Raw genomic sequence first — 6,806 nt, 5'->3', positions numbered from 1 at the left:
ATAGCTTAGCTATTACCTTTGGAGGCAAAATAATGAGCAGGATGGCTTCTGCTGCAGTGTTAGAAACAAAAAGGTTTAATAAAAGGCAAAATAACAAACAGAAAAATCCGAGCCAGGTACAGAGGTCTACCCCTGGTATAAACACCTCCACAAAAGTCTCTTGGTTCTTTTGTTCTCCTCTTTTCTACCTGATGGACCAGGCGGGACTTTTTGGCTTCTATCCAATTAGATGACCCCGAGTTTTTAGTGAAGTCTCTGAGGTCCTATGAGGTGGCTTTTCACCCAATCGTTGAGAGAAACTTCTGGGCTTCTTTCCTTTTTTGGGGGACAAAGTCTAGCTTTGCCACTCTGTCATTAGGGGGCACTCCTACATACTGACCCATCACCAAAGGGACCAGAGGGCACACAGAGGTGCAATGCATGGACATGAGGAGTATAAAAGGCTGGGCTAATGAACAAGAAGGGCAGATGCTTGCAGCCTCCTGAAGTGATTCTGTATGGGTTGAAGCCTTCTGGAATTGTATGGTGATACTGTGTGTTTCATGGCTCTCTATGCTGTGACAGGCAGCCTGTTACAGTTCTTTACAATCCTTTTGGTGAAGACATTTTTCCTAATATCCAATCTAAACCTCTCCTGATACCACATGAAGCGGTTCTTTCTTATCTCATCTGCTGTGACCTGGGAAAAGAGAACAACCCTGACCTCATGGCCTTTCATGCAGCTGTAGAGAGAGATGAGGTCCTCCTTGAGCCTCCTCTTCTCCAAACAGCCCCAGGTGCCTCAGCTGATCATCATAACACTTGTTCTCTAGACCTCTCACCAGCTCTCCTGCTCTTCTACGGACATCATAGAATACAGGACAGATGGTAAGGCAAATGAAAGGTGACTTTCATGGGTCGTGTCCTGCTGGAGCATTCTTGTTGGTGTTGTTTAATAAAGTTGCCTGTAGGTAACCTACATGTTCAATGTCTTCTGTGCATTGCAATAACAACTAGAGGCAATGTCCCCCCTTGCTCCAATGTTTAGAAAAACCATCTTCCATGATTTTAATCTACTAAATTTTATCTGAATACAGTTTATTTGCAATTCCAGTAAAAACTTTGTTACATTTTTCTCTTCACTCTGATTCTGAAAGGCTTTTTATTATCCTTCCAATGCTTCTCATTGAATTGAAGCTCAAAAATCTTCTTTGTCTTATTTCATTATGAGGTACAATGTGCTCTGCAACATTCCAATTAGAATGATTGTAATAAGAAGGGTCAATACTAAAGGAGGTATGTTGTAAGTGTTGTGAGAGATTAAAGGTAAACCCTACATGGTAAAAAATCACTCAAACATTGGATCAAAAAGATGCCAGATGGCCCAGGACAACATCTTCCAGTGAGTATTTATGCATTGTAGCATAAAACCAAATTAATCTCATCATATACTCACTGATCTGCAAAGCCTGTAGCCAGAACTACTGACTCCTGCTCCTATGTTCTTGCATGGGATGTTGTAAACAAGACTCTGATATGAAAAGTATACAGAACACAAGGATGACATTAGTTTGATAGGGATGCTGACAAAAGTAGGAATTTTGAGAATGATCATATGTATACTGAATAAGGGCCAATAAAAATGGGGACCTAGGGAAAAGGTAAACATGGATGGACTGTTTGGAAGGAAAATAGCATGGAAAAGGAAGAGAACCTTGAGTCAGCTTCAGTCTGGTGGGACATCTATTATGGTGCTTGTGGATATGGTGCTGTCAATTTTTTCACTTGTGTGATATATGCTGGTTTATGGAAAGCTTGTCTTTGATGAGAAGTTTGATGCACTGTGGAAGAGTCCTTGAAAGCTCAGGAGAGTAGTGAGTGAGACAGAGGCAGAGAATATTCTGGATTAGTTGTCTTCCAGAATAGGCTATGTATATTAAATTATTTGATTACACAGAGTGCAGCATAGAAAAAGTTTATTTAAAGCAATTTTAAACTTAATATACATTGAAATTTGCTTAGCGAAATGTTTGGTCTATGCAGAAGTGTATGGTCAGTGCTGTCTGTTGTATTTTGTTTATATTGTAGCAAGTCATGACAATATTCAGGTCTGATTTATTTGCTTAGAAGAGTACCAATTTTTGGTGAGTATCATCTTCAGAATGATGAAGGTGGTTTTATGAGTGCTCTTTGCAGATCAAATGCACTGGAGTATCTGTAAATCATTATTTTCGGGGAGCGAGTTTTCCTGAGGCAAGTATGCTGATCTTTGGTTATCCTATTTAATAATGCATAGCAACACAGATCACAGTGTTCGTGCTCACAATGAACACCTAAACAAGTATACTCTACACTTTCATGCAGTGCACAAAACAGCATCCTTGAAATTACTTGGATAAAACAACACACCCACTGTGTACTAAAAAGAATTCGCACATGCAATCAATGCAGGATATAAAAATACAGATACCACTGGGAAAAAATTTTCCACAGGCCAGCTACTTCATCTCTGACAATTCAGCCCAATATTCAGAGGAAACTTATAGAATACTTTTGAAAGACAAACTTGGGAACTAAGACTCATAATTAAGTTCTAATTCTAAGACTCTAATTCTACCAGATACTTGAAGTCATAGACCCAACACAGACCCAAAGAAATATTGTTTTGTCAATAAAATAAATAAAATTTCTTCCTTCTCTTCCAATCCTGATGTAATTTCTGAATGTTTCTCATTATTTAGGTGATATTTCTTGCTCTTTTCCTAGGCTGGGACCTAATGATCCTATCACCTATTTTCTTGCAAACTGTGTGCTCTGCTCCATTTGTGCTTATCAGACAATGGAAGCTCTTATTCCCATCTGGAAGAGAGGCTCAGGCTTTTTTACAAGCTGTGTTCTAAGAAAAGATAGGATTTAGTTTTCTCATACTCAGAATATTCTAAGATTTTCATATTTTTATTTTCTCCTGGCTTGATCCTTGCTCTGGAAACACCTTTCAACTTCTTATAATAAAATATCTGTAACAAGAATTCAAGCCCATGAGCTTGGTCATGGTAGTGTTCTCCAGAAGCTCCAAGCTTTGCTGATACTGGATTTAGTGCTGTGCCTTTTACACTTGTTTAAAAACCAAATCTTTGAATGGTGTACCAAAAAATACAGTACCAGCATGCCTGCCAGCTTATCACTGAAATGAACATACCTCAGAGTAGCTAGAGCCCTCTTTTTTCACTCTAAACATGAAAAAATATGTTAGTATCTTTCCTTCCTGGACCATGACTCTGAATCCCAGATGACTTAATTTATTATTAGTTCCTATTTTCCTGATACCTCTATATGGGGAGAGGCCAAAATAATAAATTCTTCACTGGTGCAGGAATCTTTAGACAGAGAGATCATTACAGAGTTAGAGCTTTGGGCCATGAGTTTTACAAGGACCTTTTAGTACAAACCCCTTTGCAAAGACCCACACTGAAGGACAGATTGCCTAGGACAAAACTGCTCAGAGATTTAATGGTTTGTGCAGTGGCTGCCAGCTTAATGAAAACATGCTGATTGATAAACATCTGCCAAGAAAAGCTTGTAAGATAGAAACACAGCTCTATGAACCTCCAAAAAACATTAAGGCAGCAAATGCAAAGCATGTCTGTATTTCATAGTCACGGGGCATTTTTCAAAGGGAATATTGGATGGAATATTAGTGCTTTGCATCACTGGTGCTGCCAGCCAGGATGATTAGCACTTTGATCTGTATGCAATTATGACTACACATTTAATCAAGGGGATTTTTGTGCAGTAAGTGTGCTGAAAGTTGATTCTTCCTGTATGCATATAGCATGGAAGGTCCTTCTACTAAATCTCTCATATATTAGGGTTTTACCTAATGATGGTAACTGTTATATAACTCACTCTGAAGTGTGAAATACAAACAATGTTATGTCGAGACATAGGGTGAGGATATAACACAACCTTTCTTGTTATAACTCAGGAGAGATGCTGGAGCTGGGAAGGCAGCCTGATCTGCTCCCTGTGTAGCAATGACCACAGCAAAGAAAAGGTAATGGGTAATAGTAGTAGGCAGCTCTATTCCCAGAGGTGCAGATGAGCCCATTTGCTGACCTGGTGTGCCCCCTAGAGAGGGGTGCTGCTTACCAGGGGCTTCTGTCAGGGTCATCACTGAAACTGAGGTCCCATACAGTCCACTGATCATTATGTGCTGCTGTTGTTTCATGTGGGCACCAGGAATACTGCCAGGAGCAGCCTGACAAGTATCAAGGATCACAGAGCCCTGAGGGCAGCAGTAAGGGACTCCAGAACAAAGGCAGGTTTTCCATCAATCCTCCCAAACAAAGGCAAATGGGCTTGAGAGGACCAGTTGAATCTGGCAGGTCAACAAATTGTTACAGGACTGGTGCCACAGCCAGGAGTTCAACTGCTTAGATCATGGGACTCACTTTGAGAAACCTGTTCTCTGTGGGGCTGATGGGGTCCAACTGTCAGAGAAGCTAAAGGGTTATCTTCAGTCACAGACTTGCCAAGCTGATCAAGAGGGCTTAAAACAAAGATTACCAGGGACACAGAACCTCAGTTCATCCCCAGTTTGATGCCAGGGCCAGCAGTAGATTCTTAGACCCTCGAGAGAGATCATGCATCAGCAGGAGAGCACCTGAAGAGTAGCACAGGAATTCACAGAATCAGAAAATATTCTGAGCTGTAAAAGACCCACAAGGATCAAGTCCAGCTCCTAAGCGAATATTCCATAGAAAAATCAAACCCAGGCCCTTTGAATTACTAGCACCATGCTCTGACCAAGTGAGGTAATCTCAGGGTCATTCCAACCACTGCAGCCAGTAATTCCGCTTCACCGGGAGCCTCCATGCAAACACACACAGGGTGGGGAATAAGAAACAGGAGTTACAGACATGCACATGCCTGCAGGGCTGTGATCTTATTGGCTTCAGGGACATGTAGTGGGATGGTTCCTATTACTGGAGTGTTGAAATAAGAGGATACAGGCTCTCTAGGAAGGACAGGAGCGATGATGAAGAGGGGGTGTTGCCCTTTATGTCATTGCCCAGTTGGAGTGCATGGAACTTCACCTGGGCATGGATGAGGAGCTGACTGAGAACTGTTGGCCGGGATTCAAGGGAGAGCAGGCATGGGAGATATCATAGTGGGCATCTGCTACAGGCTGCCTGACCAGAAAAACTGAGTGTATGAGGCCCTCTATGGGCAGACAGGAGCCCTGTGTTCATGTTCTCATGCCCTGATCCTAAGGTGGGACTTCAACCACCCCAATATGTGTTGGAGGGACAACACAGCAAGGCATAAGCAGGACTTTGAGTCTTTTGACTTTGAGGACTTTTGACTGTACCTTTTTGTCCAGAAATAGATTAGTCTTGAACAGCCTTACTCTCCAAGTGAGAAGCCACTTGAAGCTCCTTCTTGCTGTTTGCCAAAGGGTTTTGATTATTGCCTGCCAGAAGAGATTATTGTCTAGTGAGACTGCATTTAGTGTCACCACATCCTCAAACAGCCCTTTCACTGGGATGGAAAAAACATGCCTCCATTCCTGAGAACTCTGTAATTCTACTTCAGTAACAGAATTGATGACAATGTAAAGGCTGTAAAAGGCATGTAAAGGCTCATGGTTGCCCTCCATTTGTGAGTTCACTCAGTGACAATGATTGTTAGGAAAAGAGTAAGTTAATTCTATCTACCAAGATAACTAAAATATATTATTATCATTATTATTATAAATCATAATAGTAAAGCAATTACATTTATTTTGCTAAATATTTAACCACAATTAAGTAGTCCAATAAATTGCAATGGAAAGATGTTTTATTAAATGTTGTTTCTGTCCCAAAATTAGCTCTATTCATTTGTTAGCTCAATATCTTTCTACGATGGTATTTTTGAAATTTTTAAAGCAAGGATGGTGGATGCCAGCCAGATTCCTCTGCATTCCCACAGAGAATGCATCTTACAGAAACGGTCAGAGGTTCTCTCAGCTTGTCAGAGTAAGGGAAGTTATTTCAGCAGATTCTCTCCAATACTACTCTTTGGAGATGAACCTTCTGCAAAGAGTAAGTTCTGTTGTAAGTGCATTAAAAATTCAGGTACCTGAAAGGCTCTGGAAACATAACAAATGCAACACTGGGGGTGGGCTATGAGGAAGCATTCTCTGAAACAGAATTTTTCTATTATACAAAAGGGTTATTGGAGATGGTAAAGTTTCAACACCCCAGGATTCCTTTCTCTTCCAATTGCTAAAATTTGGATGAAGCAATCTTTTCATCATTGGACTTTACTTTCTCTATCTAGGATGAAGACATAATGTAGAACAAGCCAAGAGTGATGAAATGAAACCTGACACATAACATTCTACAAGAGAACAAGGTGTTTAGGGGACCAATATCCACCTAATTTGTATGATTCAAGGGATCTACCAACAATCACTCTTAGTATTCATAAAGCTGGTCCTCTTCTGGAGATCTCCAAGGAGAATAAGCCAGAATATTGTTACTTGGTTTTAGCAGGGAAAATCGTTATTCTTGGACAGGTGAAATGCACTTGTATCACATCACAGATAATGGAAGAGTCTGGTTTGCTGATTCCCATGTGCTTTTATGGAAAACTGTCAGTAGGAAGCTTGGGAAAAACCTCCATGGCACATATAAAGTCCAAGAAAATTAATAGTAAGCTCCAGAACAAAGTATATAACAGAAAGATTTTTATGAGGACTCTGGTCAAATGAAGCTGTCATGCTTTAAGCTGATGATACTCAGCTCAGATCTATGCTTTCTATAGTCTCCTTCCATGCTAAA

The 6,806-nt window shown here is 40.6% G+C and overlaps 1 long non-coding RNA gene across 1 annotated transcript; it reads left to right on the top strand.

The window, feature by feature from the left end:
- The first annotated feature begins 1,265 nt into the window (after positions 1-1,265).
- Positions 1,266-6,561, top strand: LOC135298029 (uncharacterized). The gene is made up of 3 exons (XR_010359989.1): positions 1,266-1,381; positions 3,965-4,033; positions 6,304-6,561. It is a non-coding gene; the product is annotated as an uncharacterized LOC135298029 (long non-coding RNA).
- The last annotated feature ends 245 nt before the right edge of the window (positions 6,562-6,806 follow it).

Source organism: Passer domesticus, chromosome 3 (genome assembly GCF_036417665.1).
Source record: "Passer domesticus isolate bPasDom1 chromosome 3, bPasDom1.hap1, whole genome shotgun sequence".
Taxonomy (NCBI): domain Eukaryota; kingdom Metazoa; phylum Chordata; class Aves; order Passeriformes; family Passeridae; genus Passer; species Passer domesticus.
The sequence above is the reverse complement of the archived record's forward strand: the minus strand, read 5'-3'. Positions and strand labels throughout refer to the sequence as shown.